A 19,406-nucleotide genomic window follows, 5' to 3' on the forward strand; every position below is an offset into this window, starting at 1 on the left:
GAACTGCTGTCACGACGTCTGATTTTACATGTGTAGATGAAATGAGCCTCTGATAATAAACAGCCCTAAAACCCCCAAAACACATTCTGCTCACTGCAATGTCATTATTGAAATAATATTTCTAATTTTGAATTTGCTTTTATTGTTATATTTATAAATTGGAAATTGTGCTTTTGTCATTATAACAAGCAGCATATTAGAATGATTTCTGAAGGATCATGAGACACAAAATTCAGCTTTGCATCAGAGGAATAAATTATATTTTAAAGTATATTAAAAATAAAAACCATTATTTTATATAGTAATAACATTTTGCAATACTACTGTTTTTTTCTGTATTTTTTTAATAAACGCAGCCTTGATGAGCATAAGAGACTTCTTTAAAAAAAACATTACAAGTCTTACTGATCCCAAACTTTTGAGCAGCAGTGTGTAAATATTTCTACTTTGCTTCATTTTTATTTAATTTCTAGTTTTAGTAATTCAACTTTTAAAATGTTTAATTTCCATTTTTATTAACATTCATTTCAGATTTATTTTTAATTAACAAAAAGCATTTTAATAGTTTTAATTTTATTAAACTATAGTTATATATAACATTGTTCACTGCTGTAATACCCTTTTTTTTAGGATTCTGAACATTTTAAACAAAGAAAATGTTTATATATATGCTTATATATGTGCAGAATTATTTTCAGAGTTTTATTTATTTAATTATTTTCAGTTTTCATTTTAATTTTAGTGTAAGATTTAGTGATTTTGTTTGGTTTTATATATATATATATTTTTTATTTCACCTTTATTTTTAATTATATATATATATATGTATATGTATATATATAATTTATTATTCATTTAATTTATTATTCATTTATTCATTTATTATTATAATTTATTATTTTAATATATTTATTATGCAAGTTACTTTTTTTAATTTTTTTTTTAATTAAACTAGAAACGAAATAGAAAGTTTAGGATTTTACAACTTTAAAACAAAGACAGGTTAAAACATTTAATATTGTGCACAACTATATGTGCCTTAAATGTAAGTAAATGAGTGTCACTGATCATTTGACTCTTTATACAGACGGTCAGATGTTCTTCTCTTTGAATCATCTCAAATCATGCTGGAGATCATGAGGTTTTGATCATGTTGTCATCTTTAATGCATGATACCTTTTCGCTTTATTTGAAGACATGTGGATGATAAAAGAGAGCATCCGGACCAATGGGAAAATATCCTGCCGTCTTTCATCACTATTCCCACCGCGTCTGCTCAGGTTAGTGACATCTCATGACCTTTACAATCTCATAATATTTCTTTTCCCACTGTGCTCGAGCCCGTATGTCAGCTTCTTCAGCTCGGTTTCAAACTCTAGTGATTCTAGACGGGATCTGAAGGCATTGCAGTCGCATATCTGACATGAAAAGCACAAAATCAAGCACCAACAGACTCTATTTAACCTCAGTCACTTATGATGTGCATTTTAGCATTTAGAAACATTTCAAAACAATGTTCCCACAACGTTTTTCTAACTTGCATTTGTTGCGTGCATAAGTAGACGGTAAACATCAAGGCAGCTCTGTTTTGGAACACAGCCGGTTTCTCCCGTCGTTCTCCGTTTCTGGCCTCATGCCGACCGACGGCTCTAAAAAGTCACAGAGCTGGAGTCTGAAGTACGCAAGCGCAGCGTGAGCGCGCCGGAGGTGAGCAGTCGGCGCGGGACTCGTGTCACTATTGATCAAACTCTAAGGGGCGCCGAGTGGCAGAATTTTGGCCAGACGAGTCGAGCATCTGTCAGAGTCTCTACAGCTGTTTAGGAGAGGTAAATAAGGACAGCAGTGTGTGTGTGTGTGTGTGTGTGTGTGTGACCGCTTGCCAAGCAATCTTTCTAATCACTGACTTATATGAATAGTTCACTGAAAAATTACTTTACTCGCCCTCATGTTGTTCCAACTTTCTTTTATACACAGTAGGAGACTTTCTTTATTATCATGTAATGAAATTGAAGAAACAGGAAACTGCTAAACATCTACTTTTGCATTTCAACAATGGTTTTTATCAAAACAAACTTTGTTTAGAGCTAAAATACAAGTTCATAATCCATAATAACACCTCCTCTAGTAAAAAAAAGTGGTCTGGTCTGAATCAGGAGAGAAATCTGCACTGATCAAAACAGTCCAACAAACAAATATGTGGATGGATTTCGATGTGAGAGACAACAGGAAAAGCACTTTTAGATAGAATTTCAAACATGCTTTGAAAAATAGACCCAGAAAAACTTTAACTTTATAGATTAGATTTTTTTTTGGCAATTAAATAATCTTTTATCGATTTATAGATTATCTACGGAACTGTTTGTTCTTTTTCTAAGTTCTGTACCTGCCATGTATTAGTCTGTGATGCTGATAAAATTTCCGGAAACTTTTCAGGTTTTTTCTGAAATGTTCTGAAAATTTCCAAAACTTGTGGAAATCTTCCGCCCTCTTTAACAGTAACAGTGTAACATTCTTCAAACATTTATTTAGATGACAGACATATGTATTATTTTACTTAACCTCATGTTGTTCCAACTTTCTTTATACACAGTAGGAGACTTTCTTTATTATTATGTAATGAAATTGAAGAAACAAGAAACTGCTAAACATCTACTTTTGCATTTCAGCAGTGGTTTTTATCAAAACAAACTTTGTTTAGAGCTAAAATTATAAGTTCATAATCCATAATAACGCTTCCTCCAGTAAAAAAAAGTGGTCTGGTCTGAATCAGGAGAGAAATCTGCACAGATCAAAACAGTCCAAAACAGCTCTAAACAAATATGTGGATGGATTTTGATGTGAGACTTTTTCACTGGAGATCACTGGAGATTTGTTATTATCAATTATGGACTCGAATTTTAGACATACCTTGAAAGATGGACCCAGAAAAACTTTATTTAATTTTGATTCTTTTTTTTTCCATTTAAATAATCTTTTATAGATTTGTATATACAAAACTGTTTGTCTTTTTACTAAGTTCTGTATCTGCCATTTATTATTTTGTGAATCTGATTAAATTTCCAAAAAATTCCTTTTTTTTTTTTTTTTCGGAAACTTTTGGAAATCTTCCACCCCCTTTAACAGTAACAGTGTAACATTCTTCAGCATTTATTTAGATTTCAAACATATATATTAGAATGATTTCTGAAGGATCATGTGACACTGAAGACTGGAGTAATGATGTTGAAAATTCAGCTTTGATCACAGAAATAAATTACATTTTAACAGATATTCACACAGAAAACACATTTTAAATTAAAATAATATTTCACAATTTTTAATGCATTTTTGATCAAATTAATGCAGTTTCGATGAGCAGAAGAGACTTAAAAACATAAAAAGGTCAATCTACACTTTCAAACTATCAAACATTTATTTTAAAATTTAAATAAAAATATTTTTATTTATTTTTAATATTCCAATATATATATATATATATATATAAATAAATAAAAAATGTAATGCCTATTTGTAATATTTTACAAATGTACACTAAACAAATATCAATAAAATCATAGGGGTTGTTGTTCTAAGAATGTTTTATTAACATTATGACAACATTCGTCTTGTACTGCACAAATAACATCATAACAAGGTTCTAAGAACATTATTTTAAGAGCGTTTTCTCTTGCTTATTAGCATAATTATCAAATAATAATAATATAATAAGAACATTCTATAAATGTTATTAAAAAATATTTTATCTTAACCATTAAACATTGTACAAACGTCATACTAGTTTGGAACATGACAGTCAGTAAATGATGATTTTTGCATTTGAATTTATGCATTTGGCAGATGCTTTTATTCAAAGTGACTTACAAAACAAAACAAGAAAAAAAAGTTGTTTCAGCTTAAAATAATTTGTTACCCGCTGACTTAAAATTTGTAGTCAACTAAAATATTCCAGTTGTCACTTAAATTACAATTAAGTTACTTAAAATGTCAAGCTGACTAAACAAAAAAAAAACAAAAAGAGAAATCAGCAGGGTAACAAATTATTTTAAGTTGAAACAACTTTTTACAGTGTACATTGCATTGAATCAGTTCATGCATTCTCTGAAAATCAGACTCATGTTAACATTGTGCAGTTTGAGCTACAGGAATGCGTTTTTGTATCCATCAAATCATATTCACACTTCTGCATATTCATAGCATCTCCTTTTGTGTTCCAAAGAAGAAGATTCAACAGGAGACATTCAGTTTCTGGCTGTTAAAGACTCATTGTGAAGGACGGACCGTCGCATCTGCGCTCCGGCCAAACAAAACCCCTCAGAAAACAAACTCGGCACTGCGGAGTCCCACAAGGACAGGAAGCCAGATGAGAAAAGCGCCGAATTGTTGCGTAAATAGAATAAGACAAAGAGCAAATTGTCTTGATTTCATGCTTGTTTACAGGACAGATAATGTTGTCATGGTTTCTCGGGCCTTCGTTCCCGCTGTTTGTTTTCCGTCAGACGTGTACGGCATCCGCAAACGCGTCGCCATCTGTCAGACCCCGCGCTCCGTCATACATCAACATTAGCGGCATTTCATTAATTCCAAACAGGTTTGTTTCTTTCAAAGAGAATTCCAATAACACACACGCGGAGGAAGATAATGATATTAAAGCACTTTAAAACAATTCAACAAGGTTAATCATCTGAAGCCTTTTGTTTTTAGATGTTTTGGAGAGTGATAATAGCAACGCTGGATCTTGAATAAGCACATGAATATATATTTGTTCTCTTTGTTTGCTCTAGTGTCTGTGGGCCGCGCGGAGCTCGATGATATTGGTGAAGCTGCTGAACTTCAATGCTGCGAACGCAAGGGACAAAACAACACGGTACAACAAAGGCGCTAATAACCGAAGGGACATGCTGACACAATGAAGCAGTCAGAAAATCATGCAGTTTTACAGAATCACTCTTACAGCTGTAATTTTACTAGTATAGTTTTTGATAATTAGAAGTTCAAGCGTTCTCCACGAACAATGAAGTTTCCAAGAAGTTCTCCATGTAAAACTGATCATGCAGACCAAACCGTAAGTTGTAGAGACATGAAACTTGGAGGGATGGTAGTACTCACACCGCCTACACTGTAAAAAAAAACAATTTGTTGAGTCAACTTAAAATAATTTGTAACCTGGCTGCCTTAAGATTTTAAGTTCAGTCAACTCAAAAAAAGTTTATTCAACTTGAAATGTTAAATTATACTAAGTGACAACTTAGATACTTAGATATTTGAGTTGAATCATCTTAAAATTTTAAGGCAGCTGGGTTACCCATCTGTTAAGTTTAGCAAACACAAATATCTAAGTTGTTACTTAGTCCAACTTAACATTTCAAGTTGACTAAACTTATTTTAGTTGACTGAACTTAAAATTTTAAGGCAGCAGGGGAACAAATTATTTTAAGCTGACTCAACAAATTGTGTTTTTTATTTTTTACAGTGTACAACGTGACCAAGTCTAGCCCCAGTCGGCCTGATGGGGGCGCTACAGCGATCAAAAGTGCGAAATCGCTCATAACTCCTAAACCGTCAGTCACAGGTTCAAGTGTCTTATGTCATTGGATTCCTTGGCATGCGGTGGACAAAACGCGAGCGATTGGAACCAAAGCAGTGCAGAAAGATTCTGCAAAAAAAAAGTCCAACTTTTGACTCACCGTTGCAAAGGACCGCTAAAAACGTTTGAAGGGGTCAGGGCCACTTTTAGTAAAATGTCTATAACTCCTGAAATGAGATATCTTCACCAAACTCAGAACCCTTGTGTAAGAGCTCAATCTGAGGCCGTATGCCAAAAATTGCAGAGCTTGGCCACTTGGTGGCACTATAAGGGAGAAAACATAAAAATGGGTATAACTGCGCAACCATTTGTCCTATCAACATGGAAATCGCTGTGCATGGCCTTGGTCCGAAGTGCCACAAGCGTCTACAAGGACATTTGCGTATCTCAAAAAACATGACTGCCATTGGACGACGGATTTTGAGCACCTGTCAGACAAAGTTAACAGAGGCCGATTGGAATAATACTCAGTGGGCCTGTTTGCCTTACAGCCCCAAAGATCTGTGATAAATTTGAAAGAAATCAGCCACTGGGAGGCGATATCTCATTTTTCAAAGGCGTCAATGATTGCACGCTGCATTGTTTTTCCTATTCCTATCATGCAATAGAACTCCTCATTCCGGACAAGTTTGCCTCTAGAACCACTGCTGTCAATCAAATCGTTTGTCGTTTGTTAAATGATTTTGCGAACTAGTCCTAGAATTTTCGCTCAATCTGGAAAAAGCACCACAGTACATTTCTCTCTAGGACTCTCTAGGTCAATAATTATGTAAAAAAAGTTTAAATTTACTCTTTGGGAAGCTATAACAGGGTCGATTAGAAAAGGGTCCTGTCTGAGTTTATCCTATAAATCCTAAAGGAAAGCTCAAAACTTCACAAAACCTGATGAGCACATACGACAGGTGATTCTAGTTAGGTTAGGACATCGGACCACAGCTGGCATTTTAACAGTCATAAACATTCAAAATATAATATTTCTGGGACCTGTATTTGCAAAAAAAGGCTTGCCACATAATGTCTTTTTTTCATATGTGCATAGACGACCTAAAGCGCTTGAACCCCAGTAATCGCTGGATTATTTTAAATGTTTCTGTTTTTATATTTTCTGTTTTCATTTTAATTTTAGTGTTTTATTAGTTTTTGTTTTTCCTCAGAAGACATTATTTTGCTTTCATTTTTAATGTTCATATTGTCTTCATACCCCCAAAGGAGTCTAAATATTGTATTCCCAATAATATCAGCAGTGTCTGTCATATAGGGTCATTTTTTGCTTTTTTGACATTGAGTTAGGAAAAAAATAAAATATTGATAATTGGCATAGATAATAATCAGTAATGTTTTCTGAGCAGCAAATCAGCATATTAGAATGATTTCTGAAGGATCATGTGACACTGAAGACTGGAGTAATGATGCTGAAAATTCAGCTTTGATCACAGAAATAAATTACATCTTAACAGATATTCACATAGAAAACACATATTTTAAATTAAAATAATATTTCACAATTTTTAATGCATTTTTGATCAAATAAATGCAGTTTCGATGAGCAGAAGAGACTTGTTTCAGAACATTAAAAAATGGTAAATCACATTCAAACCATCAGAAATGACTTTTCATATCAGTCATGATATTGCTTTTCTCTTAATCAAATGTTATCGTTTCTTCTGCTTCATGAAGCTGTATTTAGGGCAACACTGAAGGACTAGTTATATTACGGTTCCGTCTGTCTCTAATAAACGGTTAACGTATTAAATGTCACACTTATCAGATGAAGGTCAAAATAATTCCACATCTCTTATGCACGAGACATCTCTTCTCTTTTCTTAATTCGTATTGTGCTGAAAAAAGATCAATTTGAAAGGTAATTTATTCACAGAGAATACAGAGAAGATTCTGAGGTCTGGAGGAAAATAAAAGTTAAAGAGTGTGAATACGGCATCATCAGCCGACGCAAGCGGCATGACATTAAGAGCTTCATGAAAATGGTTTGTGTTTGAATGGTTTATTTTCTGTATCAAGGGCATTGGAAAGTCATGATGGGTCAAATGATTTTCTAAAGTCTAAAAGAAGCAAAAAGCAAGCTACTAATGACTCTTAACAAAGTGACCACAAACTATTTTAAGCCTGAAAAATAATGAATCCTTCCTGTTTTAACATAAGGCCTCTAAATGATCAAAATGCTGCTTTTAAACCTGTTTCACACTCGTTATGCTGCACTTACTCTGTTGTCTTATTGATAGTTTAAAGTTTTTTTGAGCTGCTTTTTCTTCCATATTCTCACTGTATCAGATTATATGAGCCAGAAAAGCCTGATGCATCAAATACTCAACAAAAACAGATTTTGTAACTGTTCCATTAAAAAAAAAAAAATAATAATACATTTTTCATACTCTTTTTATTTCATGCGTCAGGCTTTCCAGCAGGAAACCTTTAGCCTCGTTCGGTCCTCAGACCGACGGCTTCCATCGGTGCTCCAGCAGAGAGGATGATGGGAACTCAGGGGATTGAATTACTCCGACAGCATTCGGTTTGCGCCGTCACAAGCAGCTCACAGTCCTGACGTGTGAGACAGGTGGGTACGAGTAATGCCTGTTCAGAATGCACAGCGTCTTTGGACAATTACAGGGACGGACGAGAGGAACGGCAGACAAACAGAGCGTTCGCTTCAGAGCCGCATCGGTGTGACTGGGGCGCCTTCCAACATCAGCTCTCACTCAAGAAGAGGCTGAGAAACTTGCGTGGCTTGCTGTTTGTTATTATTTACATTTGTTTAAACTAATAGGTACTGCTTACCAGTGATGCATTTATTTGACCACAACTACTGTTAAAATTGTGAAATATTTTTACAATTTCAAACAGCTGTTTTCTATGTGAATCTACGTTAAAATGTCATTTATCTGTGTGATCAAAGCTGAATTTTCAGCATCATTACTCCAGTCTTCAGTGTCACATGATCCTTCAGAAATCATTCTAATATGCTGATTTGCTGCTCAACAAACATTTATGATTATTAGCAATGTTGAACACACTTGCTGTCCAATATTTTTGTGGAAACCGTGATACGTTTTATTTTCAGGAATCTTTGATGAATAGAAAGTTCAAAAGAACAGCATTTATTTGAAATAGAAATCATTTAAAGTTTCATTTCATTTAAAAAAATAACATTGTTTCAATATTTCAATATGCAGAACCTTATTTTTAGAACATAAATCTCATAATATTATTTATGCAGTTGTAACTGCAGTGTAGAAATTCATTTATATTTTGTTTACATATTCTATTATCATTATAAGTAAAAATTGTTGAATATTTTTACAGTTTTAAACAGCTGTTTTCTATGTGAATTTATGTTAAAATGTCATTTATTTTTGTGATGCGCAGCTGAATTTTCAGCATCATTACTCCAGTCTTCAGTGTCACATGATCCTTCAGAAATCATTCTAATATGCTGATTTGCTGCTCAACAAACATTTCTGATTATTATCAGTGTTGAAAACACTTGTGCTGCACAATATTTTTGTGGAAACCGTGATACATTTTATTTTTCAGGAATCTTTAATGGATAGAAAGTTCAAAAGAACAGCATTTATTTGAAATAGAATCTTTTGTAACATCATAAACATCTTTACTGCCACTTTGGATCAATTTAACGTGTCCTTGCCTGAATGAAAGTATTAATTTCTTTAAATAAAAAAGAAGAAGAAGAAAAAGTCTTACTAACCCCAAACTTTTAAACCGTATGCAGCATGAAACACTGAAAACTCAACATACTCCAGTGAACTGGTAGAGTTTGACATTCGCATGTCAATTAAAAAAAAAAAGTAAACAGATATTTTGATGTTTTTCAGTGAGTTTGCAGCACTAAAATGTTCTGTTCTTTGCTTTTTGGGAACATGGTGTTTCTCTGCTCTCATTATCCATCCCAGTGGTTTCCCAAATAACAGTTATACTCAGTGTTTGGCATGCTACTTTGAAAAAGTAATTAGTTATACTAGTTACTTCTCACAAATAGTAACTAAATTAGTAACTGTGTCACATCGTTATAAAAGTAACTAATTACCAGAGAAAGTAACTATTGTGTTACTTTTTTTTTTTTTTTAAGTGAAAATATGTAAAATAACTTGGATACCCCCAATATTAAATATGTTAAATAAATGAAATTTACATGATTTTTTTTTTTTGTTTACTCACCGGACTAATATAAAATATCTGATATACTATTATAGTAGTCAACATCTGATAAGTTCATCTAAGTTGTCCTAAGACAAGAATGGGTATTGTTTTGTTTTTAGGACAATTTTGATAAAAGGTTTTGATCCGCTTTAAAAGTTGACAACTATACATATATAAAACTTCATGGCACAGTTTTTTAAATATCTAAAAGTACACTTAGCGTCAGTCAGTCAAGCATTATAATATGACATTATGATCATTTAGATAACAAAACTACTACGAATTCTACTAGTAATAACAATATAAAACGCACTAAGGATTAATGAGCTCCTGGGTTCATGAATATTAATCACGTTGTCTGCGTTCGCTCGAACTGATTTGCTGAAATCAGAACAGAGACGATAATAGGTGATCGCCAGCCAATGAGATGGCTGTTTGCGCGTTAGTCCCGCCTACTACCGGAGAAACATACTGTATTCAAGTCTATTCTAGATGTGTCAGGATGCAATTCGTAATGTTGCCACAAGGGGCGTTTGCAATGGTGGCGCAGCAGTTGAAGAGAATGATGCTGAGGGAGTTAATTAAACTGTTGACATGTTTATATCAGTGACCTGAATACTAACACAACTGGTTTAATGTTACAGATAATTGAAGGAAACTCTGTCGTCTGCTTGAATACTGAGAGGTTTGATAATGCATTAGGACTGCTTACTTAAAATGCATCGGAACTGCATGGAAGACAGGATACAAAATAGTGTTTCAGATGTGAAATAAGTTTTTTTTTTTTTTTTTAATTAATGAGGTTGGGGATAATCAGCATGCTTCCAGGCACCAGACTAATTTACTGCATAATCTCTTGGTGAAGGAAAACAACAAAGTGTTTTGAAGAGTTTTGCCCAAAACAGCAGAACAGTTTCACTTGTACACACAGTCTGATTAAACTAGCGTCACTGTCGAGATCAGTGATTCCCAACCGGTTTAGCTTCAGGCCTGCTGTCCAAGTTTTAAAATAAAGGCTCCAGAAGGGGGTTTTTGCAGCGATGCAATAAAGGAACCATTTTTGGTTTCCCAAAGAACCTTACATTGATCAGTTCTTAAATTAAGCATGTTTTCTTTGTGCAATGAACATTTTAATAATCAAAACCAATCCAACCTTTTGTGCAATGAAAAGATTGCATGGATGTTCAAGGTTCTTCATGGAACCATAAACAAATAAAGAACTTTTTTTTCGTCTTTAGTAGAGTGAAATAACTTTTTTTTTTTTAAAGTATGAAAAACATTTTAATCATTGTAAAGAATTGTTTAAATGTTGGCTGACTTTAGAAGTGTAAACTTGTTTAACCATCATGTTTTCTTTAGTCATTTTTACCTGGAGAAGATTCTTTCTTTCTTTTTTTTTTATTAACTCAAAAACTGAATATTGCCAAAATTGTCTACAAATATTTTAACTAAAAAAAAAAAACTCAATATTGTCAAAATGATGTAATTTTTTTTAACTCAGAAATTGAATATTGCAAAAAATATCCACAAATATTTGTAACTAAAAAAAGGAATATTGTCAAAATTATCTAAAAAAAATGTAGCTCAAAAACTGAATAATGCCACTATCTACAAATATTTTAACTAAAAAAACCCTGAATATTGTCAAAATGATCTACAAATATTTTAACTCAAAAAACTGCATATTGTCAAAAATAAAAACAAATGTTTTAAAATTGAATACTGCCAAAATGATCCACAAATATTTTTAACCCAAAAACTGAATATTGCCAAAATGATCTAAAAAATATTTGAACTAAAAACACTTAATATTGTCAAAATTAGCAACTTTTTTTGAACTCAGAAATTGAATAATGCAAAAATTATCACAAATATTTTTAACTCAAAAAACTGAATATTGCCGAAATGATCTAAAAATATTTTAACTAAAAAAAACCTGACTATTGTCAAAAATAAATACAAATATTTTAACTCAGAAAATGAATATTGTCAAAATTATCTACAAATATTTTTATCTCAAAAACTGAATGATGTCAAAAATAAAAACAAATATTTTAACTCAGAAACTGAATATTGCCAAAATTATCCACAAATATTTTTAACTAAAAAAAAAACTGAATATTGCTAAAATTATCCTATTTTTACTTAAATAAATAAATATTTAAATATAATAATAATATTGCCAAACTTATCTGCTTTTCTTCACTTAAAAACTGAGGTTTATGACCTCAGATCAATAAGGTCTATGATCAGTCAGCTCCAAACATTAATCTTAAATCTGTGCTAATTAAAAGAAATCAAGCTGATGAAAAGACTGAATCTAATAGTTGCTAATAACACTGCACGACAACAGATTAGTAACCAATTTTAAAAGGTTTTTCTAAAAGAGATTGAATGACCAGTGCGTTTACACAGGGACACCGCTAACTAAACACATTACTTTAAAATCACTTTAAACACTCGTTAATGATTGTTAATAATAGGCCACTGGCCTCTAAAACACATGATGAATGATTTACATGTAGAAAGACGCTGACTGCTTAACCGTATTAGACGCAGGGCTTGAACTTTCATTATGATTAATAGGAGATCTCCCACAGGAACTGCATTTTGGCCTTATTCGTTTCCCAGACGCCTGTTATATCGCTGTCGAGAGCTTGATTGGATTTTCCATCACCTGTGGAGCTTCGCATGACTGACAGAGATGATAACTATATGTCTGCCGGTTTGTAATACCCCAGATGCCCCATTAGCCCACAATCCTGAAAGATTTGTGTTGCAAAGCGGCAGTATAATGTGCGCGGTGACGTGAAGTGAACCGTTCCTGAGATAACAGCAGCTCTGTGGAGATTACCCTCACCGATCATTAGATATCTATCACGGAGCTTGACGCGGATAATCACAGATGCCGAGGCAATAATATTTGGGTGCTTTCATTATAAGAGAATAGATGGAAGTCTCGTAAGCAGGAATAAGTCAAGCGAAATTACTCGACAGGCTCCTGACTCGCTGTGAAGGGCCGCAGGTGCCGTCAGCGTCTGGGAGGAGCTTCTGTTTTAATGAATACTGATGCGGACTTCAAGTGGAGTCTGAAATATCATATTTATGGGATCTGACTGCATGAATGACCAAGCGAAGTTGTGTTTACAGTGCAGGTAGGAAACTCAAGAGTTGCTGAGATGTGACAATGAGAGGAAGTGTGTCAGTGTGAGACATGGCAGTGTTGTTTGCATCCATGTATCATTCTGTTTCTTTGAATTTATATATATATATTTCGAATGCCTTCCATTATACTTCATTACTTAAAGGGATAGTTCATGCAAAATAAAAAAAAAAAAATCAAGTTTAGGAATTTTCACAATCAAGTTCTTCCATATCTATATTGCTGGTCCCCATTGACTTTAATATGTAAATATATATATACTGTCTTCAACAGAATAAAGAAACTTGCACAGGTTTGGAACAACATGAGGGTGAGTAAATTAACTTTCAAAATTTTAATTCATGTGTCTTCCTATACACTTGTTACCGCATAGAAAAAATCTGTTGTGAAAAGTAATGAATGATTTGAAGTATTCAAAATTAATTAATTATAAGGTTATCTAACATTAACGAAACATTCTTCCAATGTTATGTAGTCTTTAATAACATTTGCAAAATATTTGCATGTCATTTATACATCATTCATGGTCTTTTCTTCAATGTAACATTTTTTAAATGTATCTACTTGTTTCAGAATGTTCAGAGAACATTTAAAAGTAACATTACATTAATGTTTACAAAATGCTACAATGAAACATTCCCTTAATGTTTTCTATAATGTTCACATAACCATTTAAAAAAACTGGACATTTTAAATGTTAAGAAACAGCATTATTTATACATCATTCATGGAATGTTTTTTTTTTTTTTTTTGAAATGTTTTGTTTGACATTCTTGTAACATTTTTAAATGTATCTACTTGTTTCAGAACATTCAGAGAACATTCAAAGGTAACATTGCCAAAAAGTTTGCAAAATGATAAAATGAAACATTCCCTTAATGTTTGCATAACCATTAAAAAAAAACTGGACAATTTGAACATTCAGAGAACATTCAGAAATAATGTTTTCATTAAATAATGACAACATTAACAAAATGTTCTTAGAGAACGTATGTTTGTTAGCTGGGGTGTTTTAGTAATATTGTAACAAAAATGTCAGTCACTCACAGGCTGCCTACAAAAAAACTAGATAACATACATCAATAATTAATTGGTTTTTCTATTAATTAATTTGGTTTTGATTGTTCATTTTCAGTGCAATTCAGGTTTTTGTTTTGTTTAGTTCAGTCTAATTCTATATTATTTTTCAGACTTCAATGCGTGACATGCTGAACGTAGAAGGAGGAGCTTCAGTTTCACTCCCAGGCAATACATTTAGGTTTTGAAATGTTTCTAAGATTATAAAATGCTCAGTGTCTTTAATAACATTTAGCAGAACATTAGCGTGCTATTTATACAGCATTCATGGAGCTTTTTTTTCTGAAATGTTTTGTTTGACATTCTTGTAAGATTTTTAAATGTATCTAGAACATTCAAACGTAACATTACCATAATGTTTGCAAAATGATACAATGAAACATTCCATTAATGTTTTCTCTATGTTCACATAACCATAAAAAAAAAACCCTGGACACTTTGAACACTCAAAGAAAATTCAAAAATAATGTTTTCCATTACTTAATGACAGCATTAACAAAATGTTCAAAGAGAACATATGTTTGTTAGCCGGGGTATTCTAGTAATATTGTAACAAAAATGTAAAGTCCCTCACAGGCTGCCTACAAAACAACCAGATAACATACATCAATAAGCACATGATATGATTTTCATTGTTCATTTTCAGGTTTTTGTTTTGTTTTGATTAGTCTAATTCTAAATTATTTTTCAGACTTCAATGCGTGACATGCTGAATGTAGAAAGAGGAGCTTCAGTTTTACTCTGAGGTAATACATTTAGGTTTTGAAATGTTTCTAAGATTATAAAATGTCTAGTGTCTTTAATAACATTTGCAGAACATTAGCATGTTATTTATACATTATTTATGGAATGTTTTTTTTTTTTCTGAAATATTGAAATGTTTTGTTTGACGTTCATGTAACATTTTTTAAAATCTACTTGTTATCTACTTGTTTCAGAACATTCAGAGAACATTCAAAAGTAATATTAAATTTGCAAAATGATACAATGAAACATTCCCTTAATGTTTAAAAAGCATTTAAAAATAGACATTTTGAACATTTCAGTGCAATTCAGTGCAGTTCAGGTTTTTGTTTTGTTTTGATTAGTCTAATTCTAAATTATTTTTTGGACAATGCATGACATGCTGAATGTAGAAAGAGAAGCTTCAGTTTCACTCCCAGGTAATACATTTATGTTTTGAAATTTTTCTAAAATGATAAAATGTTCAGTTTTTTTTTGCCATGATTCAACGTTACTTAAAGGTTACAAAAACATTCTACTCATTTTATTTCACCAGAAATATGGTGTTATTTGAACTTTTATTTTGAATATCCTAAGAATGTTAAAATGTCCAGTTTTTTTGTCATGATCAGAATGCTATTTAAAGATCACAAAACATTTCTTAGAATGTTCATCAAGCACAAATAACATTATAAGGAATGTTGATCTTAGAAAGTTTGCTGACAACGTATTTCCTAATAATAGAATTAGAAGAACTTTCCATAAAAGTTATTTTAAGGACATTTTGTCCTAATGTTTACGTAACTGAGAAGTTGTGAGAACGTTTCATGTTAGGTGGGCTTGATTCAAACTCAGTAGGTCAGTATTACCAGCAGGAGTCCGTCCGTTAGCATTCCCGTTCATCTCAGTGGCAGTTCGTTATATTTATTACATAATCAGCAGCTAACAGGGAGCAGGCCGCGGCTGCAGTATTAGTATCTGGTTCGGATCAAAGTTGCACATCAAAGGGAATTTATGCAGGATGTTGGGCTGGTTTCTGCCGCAGGCGTCATGATACTTCTCCCCGTTACCTTTTTGAAGTTCTGCACAGAAGTGCATGTTGAATGAGGGTCATGAAGACGACCACACACCATCCAAACGGTGGAGGCTTCACTATCTGTACGAGTGTATGAGTGTGTGTGTGTTCTGATTGCAGATTTATTCAAACTAAACTTCACATCAGTTTCGCATCAAGCTCCTCACGGTGTAACTTCCCATAAATGTGAAAAAGCCATGAATCATCTTTAACGTGAAAGATTTTCATCATTTGCTGATGCACAACATGCCTTCCAGCGCTCTAAACGCCACCGTTTCAACCTCATGAATCAGTCACGAGCCGTTCGCGCGGATCAGCATTACACGTGAAGGAACGTTGCGGATCTGTTGATGTGGATCGTTAGGGTGAGCGGAGGAGTCATTATTTGTTTCCTCAAGGAGCCCGAAGCGAGGCGACAAAAGGTCTGTTAAAAATGAGACTGTGGCTTTCTGGCCCATTAGCCTGAGGGAGAAGCTCTGGCCGTGGTCTTCCATTACTCTGGCATCTCTATCCCCTCCAGAGGAAGCGTTCCGGCCTCACGGCCGTTCATCATCCCGCTACATGTAAGGAATTTCTTCCTCCGGGGTCAGTGTGTTTTGTTGGACGCTGTATGTGCGAGGTTCTAGATCTTTGAAACCAGAGATTTAGATTATATGGTGTTTCTGTTAAACAAAACACCTCATGTGCTTGCAGATATTTTTTTGGCAACATGATGGTCCCCATCTAAAAAAAGCATTCTGAGAATGTTTGCTAACATTCCCATTAAGTTAAGAAAACATTTTCTGAATGTTTATCTAACATTCTTTTTTCAAATATTACGACTTGTTTCAGAATGTTCAGAAAACATTCAAAAGTAACATTCTTATAATGTTTGCAAAATGATACAATGGAACGTTCCCTTAATGTTCACAAAACTAAGAAAGAGAACATTCAGAAACTTGATAAAAAAGGTTTGTCAAGACAAACTGTTTCTAGCATGATCGACATGTTGCTATCTTATTATTACCATGTTTCTAACATGATTAGCATGCTACTAACATGTCTCTAGCATGATTACCAAGTTACCAGCATGCTGCTAGCATGTTTATAGCATGAATAACATTTTGTTAGCTTGTTATTCACATGTTTTAACATGATTAGCATTCTGTTAACATCTTTCTAGCATGATTAGCATGTTGCTAGCTTGTTTCTAGCATGATTAGCATGCTGTTAACATGTTTTAACATTATTAACATGTTACTAGCATGTTTCTAATATGATTAGCATGTTTTAACATGATTAGCATGTCATTAGCATGTTGCTAGCATGTTTCTAGCAGGATTACCAAGGTACTAGAATGTTGCTAGCATGTTTTTAGCATGATTAGCACGTTGTTAGCATGTTTGTATTATGATTAGCATGTTTCTAACAGGATTAGCAAATTATTAGCATGTTTCTAATGTGATTAGCATGTCACTAGCATGTTTGTAGCATGATTAGCAAGTTACTAGCATGTTACTAGCAAGTTACTAAAGTGATTAACATGTAACTAGCATGATTAGCATGTTTGGTAACATGTTTCTAACATGATTAGCATGTTTCTAACATGTTTCTAGTAGGATTAGCAAGTTACTAGCATGTTTTTAGCATGTTTTCTTTTAACATGATTAACATGTTATTACTGTGTTGCTAGCATGTTTCTAGCAGGATTATCAAGGCACTAGAATGTTGCTAGCATGTTTTTATCATGTTGCTAGCATGTTACTAACATGATTAGCATGTTTTTAGCATATTTTTAGCATCATTAACAAGTTACTAGCATGTTTCTAACGTGATTAGCATGTCACTACCATTTATGTAGCATGATTAGCAAGCTGATATCATGTTTCTAGCATGTTTTAACATGATTAGCATGTTATTAGCATGTTGCTAACATGTTTCTAGTAGGATTAGCAAATTACTAGAATGTTTTTAGCATGATTACCAAGTTACTAGCATGTTTCTAACGTGATTAGCATTTCACTAGCAAGTTTGTAGCATAATTAGCAAGTTGATAGCATGTTTCTAGCATGTTTTAACATGATTAGCATGTTATTAACATGTTGCTAGCATGTTTCTAGCAGGATTAGCAAGGTCTTAGAATGTTGCTAGCATGTTTTTAGCATGATTAGCATGTTGCTAGCATGTTACTAACATGATTACCATGTTTTTAGCATATTTCTAGCATGATTAGCGAGTTACTAGCATGTTTCTAACGTGATTAGCATGTCACTAGCATAGAAATAGTACATAGAAGGGAAGTTTGATTGAGTCTCAAGGGATTCTGTGAGTTTTGTCAGTTGGAGTTTGAAAAGTGTTGCTCATTTAAACGTTCCGTCAATGTAAGTCTATGGGATTTTCCCCAGTTTTGATTGTCATTTTTACAGGAAAACCATAAGTTCGATCAGTCAGAAAAGATATAGCAACTAACTTCAGATCAGTTTAAAGATCTGGGGTTTGAAGTTTGTAGAGTTAAATTTCTAGTTAGTCTTGACCAGTCTCAGAAGAAGAAAAAAAAGTTTAAATAGGTTTAAATTAATGACATTTTCATAACTTAATGGAAACATTAACAAACATTCTTAAACCATTAATGAAAGTTCTTAAAAGAAACATCAGAAGTCTCCAGTAAAGGCTCAATTTGTTTGTTTGATTTGCTTGAGTAGTTTGGATTAATAAAACTATGTTAAGTATGTTCCACATGGTCTCCATCACGACATCAGCTGTGTGATAGTCGAACACCCACAAACTAATGGAGAAGGTCCAGTTTCTCCACCTCTAATCCTGCAGGCTGTGCTTATTCACTTCATGAACTGCTGTTTACTGTAGAGGACGTAGGATGTGTGTAATCGACTCAAACGTGAACCCGCTGCAAGAGAAACTAATCTAACGTCAACATCAAACACTTGCTTGTATTTCCGCCCACTTTGCGTTCCGGTGTAATTGTGGTCCGTCGCACAGTTTGGAAGCTCGTGAAGATGATTTGCATGGAAATGAGCTGTAGATCTGGAGATGAGCGCTCCATCCGTGAGAATCTGCTGCCAGGCGGCTCGAACGTGAACGTCTCTCTCTGGTCCAAATGCTCCAACACAATAAACACTTGAGCGTAAGATGCTCTGGAGGGTGTTTGTGGAGGAAAACGGATCTCAAATGCTGCTGCTTGGCTTGTCTTGAGGAATAAACTGCTGGAAGAATCTCATTTACAAGGACAGTGGCACTTTTTCCTCACAGCTTGTTTTTTTTTCTATGTGTCAGTCTCCTTTGCTTTGCTCATGGAGTGTTGGATTGTGAAGAACGCTTTAATAAAGCTGACTTGACAGAAAATTCTGTAGAAGAAGTAAACACAAATGAGTCAACAGTTTTCATTTAGTACCTTCAAAAAATTTTTTTGAAGTGGCAAATGAAGATTATTGGAGTATGATTTACAAGTTTTTCTACTTTAAGATTTCACATTTAATTCAACATGCTCTGATGGCATGTTTGGCTTATGTCAGCATCAGTAAAAGAGCTTAAAAACAATACATTTGCCTCAGATCTTATTTTTTTTTATAGGACCATTTTAGGAGCATAAACATATGCACTATATTCATTATATG

The 19,406-nt window shown here is 33.4% G+C and overlaps 1 long non-coding RNA gene across 1 annotated transcript; it reads left to right on the forward strand.

The window, feature by feature from the left end:
• The first annotated feature begins 1,726 nt into the window (after nt 1–1,726).
• LOC127177518 (uncharacterized) lies at nt 1,727–13,224 on the forward strand. Its single transcript, XR_007829239.1, has 3 exons — nt 1,727–1,826; nt 4,782–4,864; nt 13,194–13,224. It is a non-coding gene; the product is annotated as an uncharacterized LOC127177518 (long non-coding RNA).
• Nucleotides 13,225–19,406: the final 6,182 nt, after the last annotated feature.

Source organism: Labeo rohita, chromosome 1, assembly GCF_022985175.1.
Source record: "Labeo rohita strain BAU-BD-2019 chromosome 1, IGBB_LRoh.1.0, whole genome shotgun sequence".
NCBI lineage: Eukaryota > Metazoa > Chordata > Actinopteri > Cypriniformes > Cyprinidae > Labeo > Labeo rohita.